Source organism: Helianthus annuus, chromosome 11, assembly GCF_002127325.2.
Source record: "Helianthus annuus cultivar XRQ/B chromosome 11, HanXRQr2.0-SUNRISE, whole genome shotgun sequence".
Lineage (NCBI taxonomy): Eukaryota > Viridiplantae > Streptophyta > Magnoliopsida > Asterales > Asteraceae > Helianthus > Helianthus annuus.
The window spans coordinates 144,233,631-144,249,087 of NC_035443.2; positions in this window are offsets into that span (position 1 = coordinate 144,233,631).

Genomic DNA, 15,457 nt, shown 5'->3' on the forward strand with positions numbered 1-15,457 from the left:
GAATAAAGTCCCTTGTATTCTAGGTGGACATAGATGGCCTGATAAGATAAGGGAAGCTATTAACCTGCAAGTCAATGAGAAAGTCAGTAAAAGAAGCTATATTTTGACTTTAAAAAGTCAGCCAAGATATACTCTTGTTTTACATGTAGTGATAGTTATATATGAGTTTTGATACTTTATACTAAAATGACTATCACAACTGGAGTGCATTTTAATAAAAACATTTTTCAATCTGAACCAAATTTACACTTTTTTAAGAATGACCTGTTTTGACCCAAACCCAGATTGACACAAACCAAATTCATGCTTCTTTGAAATGACTCCTTTTGAGTTGAACCAAGTTTCACCCGAACTAAATTGACACTTATTTTTAAAAAACCTTTTTCGATCCGAACTGTGAGACAAACCAAATTCATACTTTTTAAAATGGATCATTCTGACTTGGACCAAGTCGAGACCTTTAAAACAACCGGTTTTAAGCCAAACCCAGTTTGACCTGTTCCAAATTAGCACTGTTTTAAAACGGATGGTTTTGACCTTAACCAAATTCCTACTTTTTAAAGGCGGACCGTTTTACCCAACCAAGTTTGACACTTTGATCCAAAGCCAGTTACACACAAACCAAATTCATACTTTCTTTATACAAATTGCAAAGCTGAAAAGAACACAAAAAATGAGGATTGATAATAAAGTTGATTTATTTTGATATTTTCTTAAAAATCTTAAGTATTACCTTGGGCCTCAAATGTTCATGCACCTGGAGTTGCCATTAGGCATAATTTATCTTTATATCCCACGCACTAACAGATGCATACAGTTTTGTTAGAAGACAACTTTAGAAACTCACATCACCTATGGTACCAAGGCCACACAAGGTAATTCCCATCTAATCAACAACATTTATGACTTCTTAGTTCTTAAAGGTAGAAATGACATCAGATGGACAAAATAGAAAGGCTCGACTCGTTGATGTATTATTTGCTCACCAATTGTCATTTAGGGATTTCAGCAAGTTGGGTAAGGGACACATAGGTTCAGGTCAAAATTATTTACTTGTATCATATAAATAATATTCATCCTTTATAAATTATAAGTCTCAAATATAGTTGCAAAAATAAAATGCATCCAGTTCTGTGACAACTGGCATTTTTCATGTAATTCCGTACGATGTGAACAGTAATTTGTAATATATGGTTGTGCATGTTGAACTTATGATATGAATGATTTCATGTTTACTTTCAAAAGACTCACAAATACATTACATGAAGCATGCTACTTATTATTGTTAATTGTAACTTGAAACAGTTCAATTAGTGCACAGACGAAACTAGCACACTTATCAGATAAACTAGTAGTACTGACAGGAGTTCAGTACACAGACAGACATGATGTTAGGACACAGATTGAGTCCCAGAACCAAAATTTATACTGGAACTTTATGTAGGAAAGTAAGGGTTATGAAACTGCCCTCCGAGTGACGAATAAACACTAAAAAGTACCTGAAACACACTCTAAATGCAGAATTCTGCAAAATTCAGCAAAAATCAGCAAATGAACATCAAAATATTGTGCAGAAATAAGGTTTAGATGTCTAGAATAACTTGTAAAGTGTCGGGAATGCAAACTGTCATAAAAAGTACCTCATAACTCACAAAACTGCGCAATTTAGCACCTTAACGAACCGATAACCGAACGAATAACCGGACACTACTCGAAACATCAAAATTTAACTAGAAGCATTGTTTTTATGATATTAAGCTAGTATTGGTGATAGAACACCTTAAAAATCATAAAAACACCTAAACACACTTAAACTAACTTAAACCTTCTAATTTGCAATATAAACCTCCAACTTTCAAACTTTGACATAATACCCCCCCCCCCCCTCATCCATGGCCGGCCCCATGGGCCCCATTTCCCCTTTTGAATATAAAATTTGGTTATGATGTCTAGATATGGGACACTTAATCTAAAGGATATTAGATTGTTGGAGAAGTTTTATAAGTAACCACAAGTAGGTTAGACCTTATCTTTTCTGACAATTCAAAACATCATCTCCTTCCTCTCCTTTTCTCAAACTCACGCCCAACAACACACACACATAGCTTCATGTTCAATCCATTTCAAGGAAATCTAAGCTTGTTCTAAGGTGAATGGAGGCCATCTAAGAAGACTACAAGTGCTAGAACTTGAAGGACCTCTTGGAGGAGCTTTTAACCACTTGATTTCATCATTCTTCATCTTCATCCTTCTTGTGCCACTTCCCTAGCCAATAAAGCTAGTTGTAGCCTCATAATCACTATTTTAGTTCATGTTTATGTTATGTGCAAGTCACACCATCTAAGTAACTAAACTTTGAAAGATGAATATGTAAAGATCTAACATAATCATGAAGAAAACAAGTAAGTGATTTTTAGTGTATGTGATGAAGTTGATGTTGTTGAATCTTGTGTGTATGCTTAGATCTAGTATGTTAAGCTTGTTAGAAGCTTAGATCTAACAAGTCTAAGCATGGATCTTGAAAGATCCATGGTTAAACTTGAAGATGAACTTGTGAAACACTTATGTGAACTTGAAAGATGAATTTTGAAGCATGAACTTGTAATCTTGAAGTAACAAAGTGCATGTAAAACTAACTTTTGAAACTAAAATTGTAACATACGAAAATTCACAAACCCTAAAATATTTAATTGGTTGAGCTATTATGGCGGATTTTGAACGAATTTAATACATTAAATAAAAATGGACTAAATGTTTTCTACAAATGTAGAACATTTTGGATAATTACTATTATTTAATTATAGATAGATGTATTATAATAATGGTATTACTGGTTGGTGTAAAAATTTATAAATATAACTTATGTAATAGGTAATGGACATCATCGAAGTTAGTAATTTTGTGAGAAAATATTCAACTAAGGATCAATTAGCATGATTTTAATTATATTATTATAATAAGCATTTAGTAAGTTGGTATTCTAACTTGGTATATAGTAAAAAAGAAAAAAAAGAAATTAATTAAATGTATCAAATTAAATTGGAAACTGTATAATTGAGAAATCAATTCCTTGTGACTTTCCTATCTCTACGTCTATATCGGTTTCTTCTTCCTCAATTGATTCAATCTTTCCATGTTGAAGCTACCTGATGACACCCTCCAGTCTATCGATATCCCTTGTTTCTACTCATTGCCACCGAGAACCACCACTATTAAGTCAGCGTTGTACTCTTGTGATCTGATGTGTGTTGGTGTATATATAATTTAGATGTATAATTAAGCCCTTTTTACACCTTTAGCCAAGTTTTAAATTTATAAAAACACGATATTCACTAACACTAAACACACATATGGGCAAGTGCACCCATCGTGGACGTAGTATAGTGTTGGTAAGATACCGAGGTCGTCCAAGGACACAAGAGCTTTTAATACCGGTTTATCCTCAACGTCTAATCAAATCAAAAAGTGAGAAAAATGTTTTTAAACTAAGAAAATAAAAACTAACTAAATGCTGAAAAATAAAATAAAAATAAAAACAGATAGACAAGATGAATCACTTGGATCCGACTCGTGTATTAGTATAACCTTTGATTATTTTCGCACTTTTGCACTTGTTTAAGAGATTATCTTAGTTATTGTAGTAGGCCCCTCTTTTGAAGGCGACGTTACCCTCAACCCAGTAGTTTGAGTCAGCAAGGATACAATCCTAAAGGGTCGGATTATTGGAAGATAATGAATTAAGTTATTAATGCAAATTATGGTAGGCCCCGCTTTTGGCGGTGACGTTACCCTCGACTAAGTAGTCTGAGTCAGCAGGGATACAGTCCTAAATAGCCGGGTTATAGTATTAATAGTAGTTAACTTATGAGGGGGTCAAAGAGTTTGGATCCCCGCCATCCAATACCTATGGGCATTGAAGGAGATCCTACTAAATTTGACCCAGGTCCCTTGCAGGACCTCTAAACGCTGAACAAGGGCAAGACCCTAACCAAACCGTTCCCTTAACCCCCGACCAGGTAGCCAACATACCTCCATATAGACCGTGGAGATATGAATGGTGAAAATCTTTTATTTTATATAGACAGTAAAATAATGCCAAGACACCACGGACAAACGATAAGGAAAGATCACCTTCAACATAAGCAACTAGTTATTAAAGTCATTAATACAAAACCAAATAAAAAGTGTAAAAGATTAAAAATAAAAAGTATTATACTAAACACTTGTCTTCACCAAGTGATGTAAGAGACTTAGGCAAACATGGCCTTGATTGTCAAGAACTCTTACAATCAATCTTGGATCCCGAGACGACTCACACACTCTACGATGGACAATGGATGATGGTGGTGGATGATGGTGTTATGGTGGTGGTAGGTGGTGGATGAAGTGTGAGAGAGGTGGTGTGCCAAGGGATGAGATGGAATGAAACCAAGCACCTCTATTTATAGGCTGAACAGAAGGCTGGGCACGGCCCCGTGTCCGCTGGACACGCCCCCGTGCCCGTCTGACAGTCTCTCTCCTCATTAATTGTAATTCGCAATTACAATTAATGCGCCTGCTGTACTTTCACCACGCCCCCGTGCTCACTGGACACGGCCCCGTGGTGGGCAATGGAAGCTTCTACCAGTTTGTCTTTTATGCTGCTTCTTGGGCACGGCCCCGTGCTGGCTGAGCACGGGGCGTGTTCAGGCTTCTGTTTTCTCTTCTTTGCTTTGGAGGATGTCGTTGAGGGTCCGGGCAGTCTTCTTTTATTCCGTTCCTTGTATTTATGCTAGAATTAGTTGTCTTTTTGCTTTTTTTGTGAATTTGAGCTCATTTCATCCTGAAAATACAAAAGGAAGACAAAAACACTCTTTTTCCAACATTAGTACTTAAAAAGGGTTAGTTTTATGCCTTAATTGATGTTATTTATATGTTGCATTTTACACACATCAAATACCCCCACACTTGAATTTTTGCTTGTCCTCAAGCAAAACTCTTTAAAATGTGGCTTATACTCCCAAATGGAATAGGTAGAAGAGAAAGTTTTTGGCTTGTCGTAGAGTGTCGGGAATCCAAGATCTTTTTAGGTTTTATTTTTATTTATTCACAATTTTATTCGTTATGATTTATTGAGAACGTCTGATAGGATAAATTACTTATTTGGGCATAACATGCCTTTTTTTTTAAATTCTATTTATATACAAGTTCACATACCTCACGGGATAAATCACTCCACACTCGGCCGTATGTGTATTTTTAGTGAATCACTCGAGAGCAGCATGGAACTCACACCTTCCATAGGCTTGCCAAGCAATCAATCCTCCTCCTTTTTAACTTTTTACCTTTGTAAATATCAAGAGGACTTTTTGGGTGAAGGGTTAGGCTTGGGCTAAAGGTGGGTGGTTGGGTTAGTGGTTAGTAAAAGGGCGAAAAGCGTAAAAAGCGTCGGTTTTCGAATTTTTTTTTAGTGACTTTTTATTTTGAAGTATTCCTCCAAACAAGCTTTTGTTTGTATAGCTTTGTTTGTTTTTAACTTCATCATCACATTTTTTTTAAGTCACATAAAAGAACGAGCTTGCGAAAAACCGAGCTTGATACTAAAATAAAGGGTGAAAAATAGAAAAGGGTTTTTGGTGGGTGAAAAGGGTTTTAGGGTAATGAAATGAAAGGTTTATGCTCAAAGGGGTTAACTAGGGGGATTTTTGGGTAGGTGGTAAAAAAAAAATTGAAAAAATAATGGTGTAGAAAGAAAAATGGTTAGTCCTAATGCCTCCATCATTTACTTACTTGGGTTTAAGTTGGTAAGGACCGGGAATGAATCGTCGTGGCAAGTTCTAGAGTTGTAAGAACCAAGCGGCTATTCACACAAGAAACGAAAAATGAGCATTTAGTCTAAAGATGTAAATTTGTATGCTCAATAAAGGCTCAAAACTCACTTTTGTGGGAATGGGTTTTTAATGTGATCAAGTATATATAATTAAATTTTAACTAGACTTGTTATGCCGTTTCGTAATTTTCTTATGTTGGTTCTTGTATCATGACGCTTTCGGTTGTAAATTTTATAAAAATATAACCTTATTGATCTTGTGATTCCTAACTTAAACTTTAGACAAGTAAAAATGAAAGTATTTTTGAAAAAAATTTGGGTGTTTAGCGGTTCCAATAGAGTTTTGTGTAAGGCTTGTTGTTAGGACTTGCAAAATTTCAAAGTGTTAGCTTCCCCCCCACACTTAAATTACACATTGTCCTCAATGTGTCCCAAAAATAAATTTTTAGGTTGATTGGATGTGTGGTGTGGTGTTAAAATGCAAAGATTTATGTTACTGGCAGTCTGGACACGGCCCCGTGGTCAGGTGCCAGTAACAGAAATTAAAGAAATGAGACAGAAGCCTGGACACGGGGGCGTGTCTGGTGAACACGGCCCGTGTCCAGTTACCTGAACTGGGCATTTTTCTGCAGGTGGCTCAGCACGGGGCCGTGTTGGTTGGGCACGGCCCGTGTTGAGCCTTCTGTGATGGAGATTTGTGTCGGGTTGCTCTGTTCTTTGTGCATGGGGCCATTTTTCTCATTCCCTTTTTCATCCATTACCACCATAAGTGTATTTTATTCATCAATAACCATCAATCTTAGAAACCATCATATCATTGCAAACATAGAGAATTACATATAGTTAACTAAATAACTAGGGGGATACATGAGGTTATCATAAAGGTTCTACTTATTTAGGAAAATTTCGGGAATAGCTTCCCGATGTAGTAAGACCCTTTAGCCGATGGCTCCTCGGTTATTGTTCAAAGCCACTCTTCTATCTCCCTTGGGAGGAAGAAAGCAGCTTCATTCTCTTCAGTGGCTTGAGGAGGAACATTCACCGGGACTCCCTGCACCACCCTTTGCTGAGGCCCTTGGTGCATGGCATGCCATTCGGCCGGAATGATGACCTCGGGCACTACATTCCACGCTCTTTGGGTTATTACGGGAACCAAAGGCGGGGAGGCGAGAAGGTTTAACCTCTGGTGCAGGAGGTTTACTTCTCGAAGACAGCCTTCCAACCCTACCGTCAGATGATTAATACGGTCCACTAACGCTTCTTCTACTCCCGTCATCTCGTCTATGGCTTCCCTTAAGGCGTAAACGTAGTTTACTAGGGAGTCTTCTGCTGTGGACAACCTTCTCCCAATTCGGTTATTTCGTGAAGATGATCCGCTAGTCCTGCTGGCCATTTTCTGTGAAAGAAACCGAAGATAACTAAATTTTTGCAAAACAGCACCTCGAGCACGGCCCCGTGCTCACTGAGCACGGCCCCGTGTTAAGTTGTCTGCAGGATTTTTGGCTAAGGATTCTTGGGTTTTAAATTATTTTCACATCTTTTAACTGTGGTTTAAGCTTAGATAATTTAAAACAAAGTTATTGAATCAACTTTAAACAAGAATCCGCAGCAAATAATCTTACAAACGTTACATAGAAGGTTGGAACCATGGGGTTTCCAAGCTTCCATGGAGGAGATGTTTGAAAAATTTTGAAAGAAAGAGAAATGAACAAAAGTGGAAAGGACAAGATGGTCCTTGGGAACCTTCTTTTAGCACTTACCTAGGATGGTATATGTGAAGATCCCAGGAATCTCTGTCTAGTGAAGTGGTAAAAAATGAGCAGGAATCAGGCTGCATTTAAAGAAAACGACAGGACGCTGGACACGGCCCTGTGTGCAGAGAAAATCCTGACACATTTTGTCCGTATTCTGACAAAATCAGCAGAGAATCTTCTGGGTGGGCACGGGGTCGTGTTCACCGGACACGGCCCCGTGTTGGGAGGCTGTTTTATGGAGTTTTGTTGCTCCTAAGGATTTTATTTATATCGGGTGGTTCTTGATTTGTTGGAACAACCCCAAAGTGCCTAAGATACCTTAATTGTCCTATACTAAGGCGAGAACGCAAGAGGTTATCGGTGAGGGTAATTCCTATTTTCATTCTAGGTGGACAAGTCCAACCCTTTTCCGGGCTCTCGTTAAAGAAGGTGTATGCCGAATCGCTCAGGTCTATGTATGCATCGAACGAAGTCGATGGAGAGTCCTTCACGGCACAATCGGCACAGGGACGACTATCGTTCAAGTCTTTTCTAGGTATGAAGGTATTTTCGGGAGCAACGAGGTTGTCGGAATGCGGTTCCAACATTTCCTCATGGTCATCGTCTTGGGGCGGATCAATAAAATCCTTCCTAAGTTCCTTTGACCAATTTAGAATTAGTTCTTCTAGTTGAAATAACTCGTCAAGGAGCATTTCCCCTAGAATATCTGGCTGGGCGCATTCGAGGGAGAGATAGTGCTTATTTTTACTTTCGCCCCTCTTAAGGTTATAAGGAATTGGTGGGTCTATATAGTGGGGCCTATAATTTAGAAAATAACATTTTAATTCTTCATGTTCGCCTCCACATAATCGACACCACGTACCATAAGAGTTCCGAAAGTAAAAAGAATTACTATCACTCATGTTTGTGTCAGAAATTACCAACCGCCGGGATTTAACGGTTCTGTTTTCAGTAAGAGAATCTTGGGCACGGGGGCGTGTTGAGTGGACACGGCCCCGTGTTCAGCTTACTGTCTGACTTAAAACAGGATTGCTAGTTCCAATGATTGAGCACGGGGGCGTGTTCAGCGGGCACGGCCCGTGCTGAGCTCTGCAGAAGCTGAAAAACTAAGAAAAATCCTAAAAATTAAAAAGAAAAATAAAAATATGATTAGGCCGTTGATTCCTAACTTTCTTAAAATACTTGTGTCCCCGGCAGCGGCGCCAAAAACTTGATGTGTGTTGGTGTATATATAATTTAGATGTATAATTAAGCCCTTTTTACACCTTTAGCCAAGTTTTAAATTTATAAAAACACGATATTCACTAACACTAAACACACATATGGGCAAGTGCACCCATCGTGGACGTAGTATAGTGTTGGTAAGATACCGAGGTCGTCCAAGGACACAAGAGCTTTTAATACCGGTTTATCCTCAACGTCTAATCAAATCAAAAAGTGAGAAAAATGTTTTTAAACTAAGAAAATAAAAACTAACTAAATGCTGAAAAATAAAATAAAAATAAAAACAGATAGACAAGATGAATCACTTGGATCCGACTCGTGTATTAGTATAACCTTTGATTATTTTCGCACTTTTGCACTTGTTTAAGAGATTATCTTAGTTATTGTAGTAGGCCCTCTTTTGAAGGCGACGTTACCCTCAACCCAGTAGTTTGAGTCAGCAAGGATACAATCCTAAAGGGTCGGATTATTGGAAGATAATGAATTAAGTTATTAATGCAAATTATGGTAGGCCCCGCTTTTGGCGGTGACGTTACCCTCGACTAAGTAGTCTGAGTCAGCAGGGATACAGTCCTAAATAGCCGGGTTATAGTATTAATAGTAGTTAACTTATGAGGGGGTCAAAGAGTTTTGATCCCCGCCATCCAATACCTATGGGCATTGAAGGAGATCCTACTAAATTTGACCCAGGTCCCTTGCAGGACCTCTAAACGCTGAACAAGGGCAAGACCCTAACCAAACCGTTCCCTTAACCCCCGACCAGGTAGCCAACATACCTCCATATAGACCGTGGAGATATGAATGGTGAAAATCTTTTATTTTATATAGACAATGAAATAATGCCAAGACACCACGGACAAACGATAAGGAAAGATCACCTTCAACATAAGCAACTAGTTACTAAAGTCATTAATACAAAACCAAATAAAAAGTGCAAAAGATTAAAAATAAAAAGTATTATACTAAACACTTGTCTTCACCAAGTGATGTAAGAGACTTAGGCAAACATGGCCTTGATTGTCAAGAACTCTTACGATCAATCTTGGATCCCGAGACGACTCACACACTCTACGATGGACAATGGATGATGGTGGTGGATGATGGTGTTATGGTGGTGGATGAAGTGTGAGAGAGGTGGTGTGCCAAGGGATGAGATGGAATGAAACCAAGCACCCCTATTTATAGGCTGAACAGAAGGCTGGGCACGACCCCGTGTCTGTTGGACACGCCCCCGTGCCCGTCTGACAGTCTCTCTCCTCATTAATTGTAATTCGCAATTACAATTAATGCGCCTGCTGTACTTTCACCACGCCCCCGTGCTCACTTGACACGGCCCCGTGGTGGGCAATGGAAGCTTCTACCAGTTTGTCTTTTATGCTGCTTCTTGGGCACGGCCCCGTGCTGGCTGAGCACGGGGCGTGTTCAGGCTTCTGTTTTCTCTTCTTTGCTTTGGAGGATGCCGTTGAGGGTCCGGGCAGTCTTCTTTTATTCCTTTCCTTGTATTTATGCTAGAATTAGTTGTCTTTTTGCTTCTTTTGTGAATTTGAGCTCATTTCATCCTGAAAATACAAAAGGAAGACAAAAACACTCTTTTTCCAACATTAGTACTTAAAAAGGGTTAGTTTTATGCCTTAATTGATGTGATTTATATGTTGCATTTTACACACATCATGATCGCACGCTACAATACACTCAAAACTAGTTCCGCCATCACCGCTGTCGCATAAGCACAACTATAGGCGCCACCATTGCTCTAGCTCCACCACTGTTGCGTGCTACATCGCCGCAATCGCCGCCACCGTGAAAGGTTGCTTTGGGTCCTTCCTTTTCGCCTCTATATGTCCCTGCTCTGTCCTTGACAAACTGCCGTCGCGTTAACGACTAATTGGTTCGACCTAAGGTACCATTAAACTATGTCATTTTCATTAGATTTCCTACCGTTCATAATCATTAATCCAAGGAATAACATTTTTACTTCGCCACTACCAGGCCTCCGACTACGAAAAAAAATTGATTTACTTTACTCGTACACAAACGTCGGTCGCCATGGAACAGATTGTTTGTCGTCGTCTGCTACCGTTAACCGTTGCGGCCGTTTCCTTTCTTTCCGGTCCGTGTGTGTGGTTAGCCAACGTCACACATCAAATTACTTCCGCGGTTGTCTCATCCTCTAATTCGTTCGGCTTCGACTAATAAGGTAAATCAAAACCTTTTTACCTCATTCATATATTACCCTGTTCTTCCCGATTGTTGATTGATTTCCGGCAGAAAAAAAAGAAGGTACCACAATTTCAAGTCCTCATTCAAATTACCACCTCATTGTTTTCATTACATATAGATAACTAGTTCATATATGAAAACAATTTCATTACATATAGATAACTAGTTCATATCTGAAAATAATCATTGTCAAATGAGTCGTCATATATCCTTCACTATTAGTTTATCGATCATGAATAAAACTAGTTTATCGATCAAATGATAAGGGAGGTTTAGTTATATAATGATTTCAGAAGCCTCTGTCGCCGAAAATTGATAAGTCAACAAGTCACATAACCAACTTAGTGGCCCATAAAGATAATCCAATGATAAAAAAATGTAGGCGTTCGTACTCGTTGAAGACAACTTGTTTTGGCTTTGTTATGCTTGCTAAGGTACGGATTCTTGGGTCTTGACATCTTAGTATAATTTTTTTTTTCGCTAGCCTTTGGTACGGATTTTGTTTCATTTCATCATAGTATAAATATAAATTTGTATCCGTTACTTTGTAGTACGGATTTTGTCATCGTGGTCAGTCTTCAATAATTCTTTATTATGTTATTTTGATACCTTTTAGTGTTTAGGAAATTGTCCATTATCTCTGGTATCATATGGTTTGATTACTATTATGTTGTAGCATGCCATACCTCAGACTTGTATTCATGGTCGCATGTTCCCATTAGTTTTATTTTAGTTGCCTGTAGATTATTTACAAGGCCTTAGTATTTGTACTCTGTCACCCGACCATGTCTGGCTTGCCGTTTCGGCGTCAACGGCATGGCACTTATCGTGACAGTGCGTAATAAAAGTTCACGGTGTCTCTAGCTCGTGCTTGTGTAGCACCTTGGCCCCTAGAGCCGTATAGATCAATCTTAGCTATGAGTTTGAGTCTGTTGTCTGGAGATGGAATAATGGGTATACCGCCATACTCACCGTCTCATAGGTACATAGAGTAGCTACCTGTGTACCAGTCTGTTTGTTTGTAGCTCTGGGTGCTTCTGTGTTACACGACTTGTTCTGTTGATATACATCTGTCGTGTAAGTTAGTATATGTTTCTTTATGTGAATATGTTCAGTATTTGTTCTAATATTTCTGATATGTTTTGTACGCTTCTGATTATACTTCCAATTATGTATCGGGTTATGTTTTCGATTATATTCAGATATGTGGATATGTTTTGTATGCATCTGGTCATGTTTCCGATAGCGAGTTAATCATGCTTCTAATTATGTTCAGAATCCGATTATGTTCCGTATTAGTTATGTCCGTTTTGACTCAGTGTCTGTTTTAGTTTCGTCCCAGTATGAGTCTCAGTTTGGATTTCGATTCCATGTTATACGTATAGTTTTATCTGTCGGTACCTGTATTTAGTATTTGATTCAATTTGTTCTATACTTTTCATTTAATCTGTCTTTGTTTCGTGTCAATTCTCTCGATCGGTTTAATGAGTTTTGTAAGAATTGAATTATTCTACCTTTGAACTTAGGTTATCCGATTATTTGGTTATTGAATAAACCTCCTGATGCGTGCGAAGTGTTATATATATTAGGTGTATATTTTAAGCCCTTTTTACACTTTTTAGCCAAGTTTTAAATTTATAAACACGATATTTACTAACACTAAACACATATATGGGCAAGTGCACCCATCGTGGACGTAGTATAGTGTTGGTAAGATACCGAGGTCGTCCAAGGACACAAGAGCTTTTAGTACCGGTTTATCCTCAACGTCTAATCAAATCAAAATGTTAGAAAAAAGGTTTTTTAAACTAGGAAAATAAAACTAACTAAAATGCTGAAAAGTAAAATAAAAGTAAAAACAGATAGACAAGATGAATCACTTGGATCTGACTCGTGTGTAGTGTAACCTTTGATTATTTTCGCACTTTTGCACTTGTTTAAGAGATTATCTTAGTTATTGTAGTAGGCCCATCTTTTGAAGGCGACGTTACCCTCAACCCAGTAGTTTGAGTCAGCAAGGATACAATCCTAAAGGGTCGGATTATTGAAAGATAATTAATTAAGTTATTAATACATAATGTGGTAGGCCCCTCTTTTGAAGGCGATGTTACCCTCGGCTAAGTAGTCTGAGTCAGCAGGGATACAGTCCTAAGTAGCCGGGTTAAAGTTTTAATAGTAGTTTAACTTATGAGGGGATCAAAGAGTTTGGACCCCCGCCATCCAATACCGTTGGGTATTGAACGGGGTCCTACTAAATTTGACCCAGGTCCTTTGCAGGATCTATACACTGAACAATGGCAAGACTCTTACCAAACCGTTCCCTTAACCCCTGACCAGGTAGCCAACATACCTCCATATAGACCATGGAGATATGAATGGTGAAAATCTTTTATTTTATATAGACAGTAAAATAATGCCAAGACACCACGGACAAAAGATAAGGAAAAATCACCTTCAACATAAGAAACTAGTAATTAAAGTCATTAATACAAAACCAATTAAAAAGTGCAAAAGATTAAAAATAAAAAGTATTACACTAAACACTTGTCTTCACCAAGTGATGTAAGAGACTTAAGCAAACATGGCCTTTGATTGTCAAGAACTCTTACGATCAATCTTGGATCCCGAGACGACTCACACACTCTATGATGGACAATGGATGATGGTGGTGGATGATGTGGCTTTTTTCACTCCCAAATGGAATGGGTAGAAGAGAAGGTTTTTGGACTTGTCATAGAATGTCGGGATTTCCAAGATTCTTTATCAAGTTTTATTTTTATTTATTTACAATCCTATTCGTCATGATTTATTAAAAACGTTTCATAAGATAAATTACTTATTAGGGCATAACATGCCTTTTTAAAATTTCATTTATATACAAGTTCACATACCTCACGGGGGATCACTCAACACTCGGCCGAAGGTGTATTTTTAGTGAATCACTCGAGAGCGGCATGGAACTTACTCCTACCATAAGCTTGCCAAGCAATCAATCCTCCTCCTTTTTAACTATATACCTTTGTAAATATCAAGAGGACTTTTTGGGTGAAGGGTTAGGCTTGGGCTAAATGTGAGTGGTTGGGTTAGTGGTTAGTAAAACGGCGAAAAGCGTAAAAAGCATCGGTTTTTGAAAGACTTTTTATTTTTCATAATTTTATTTTATTTTGATGAACCATTTATTTCAAACAAAGTTATTTTTTTTATGAACCTGTTTGTTTATTTGGTTTCATCATATATATATATATATATATATATATATATATATATATATATATATATATATATATATATATATATAGGAGATGGATCATGAGAAAATTAGTTTAAATTAGAAAACAAAAAACTAACTAAAAAAGCCTAAAAAAACCTAAAAAACATACCAAATTTTTTTTACAATTTTTTTTAGAAAAATCGCTACTTTTTATGTATGGAAAAAAATTTTCAAAAAAAAAAAATTTTTTTTTTGGTTGTACGGCACATGTGCACTAATACGGAAAGCCTAAACCACTTAACCCACCCCCCACCGACACCCCCCAAAAACCTAAACCCCCCACCCCCACCCCCCAAAGACCTAAATTCACCTTCCCACCAAAAGCCTAACCCCCCACCCCCCAAAAACCTAAACCCCCCACCCCCACCCTCCCGAAAACCTAAAACTAAACCCTAAACATAAACCCGAAAAAAACCTAACCCCCCCCCCCCCAAAACCTAACCCTCCCCCACACCAAAAAACCTAATCCTAATCCTAAATCTCCAAAAAAAACTAACCCGAAAAGCTAAACTAGACTCAAAAAGCTAATTTTAAGCATGTAATGCACATTGTAGTACATGTTATATTGCACATGTGCACTACTATAATAATAGTATTGAAAACAAGACGACACCATAAATTTTTTTTTATGTCATAAAAAATATGCTCGAATATACTTGAATGAAAGATAAGAAAATTTGTGATCTTATGGTGCCATTTTTGTTTTAAAATGATAACGTATGGAGAAATGGGAAATTTTTGAAAAGTTATATATTTTTTGTTCCAATTTTACCCCTCCTTCATTAAAAGTCCCCCCTCCTTCATTAAAAGTCTCCCCCCCTTCTTTTTTAGTGGTTTTCTAGTTTTCTCATATATATGTAGTTTTCTCATGATCATCTCCATATATATATATATATATATATATATAGGGAGGGGCTCATGCGAGAAGCACCCTTATTGTGAGAACCGCGAGAACCAATGTGAACACAACCTAAAATAGCTAAAAAAACCTAACCCCCACCCCCCTCCCCCACCCCCAAAAACCTAAACCCCCCCCCCCAAGCTAAAATGCTAAAAACTAAACCCCCAAAAACCTAAAAAAATCAAAAAAAAAATCTATTTTTTTTTAATATTTTTATGCTCAAATCGCTACTTTTAGTGGCCAAAATAAATTTTTTTTAATTGGCTTCGAAAAGTAGC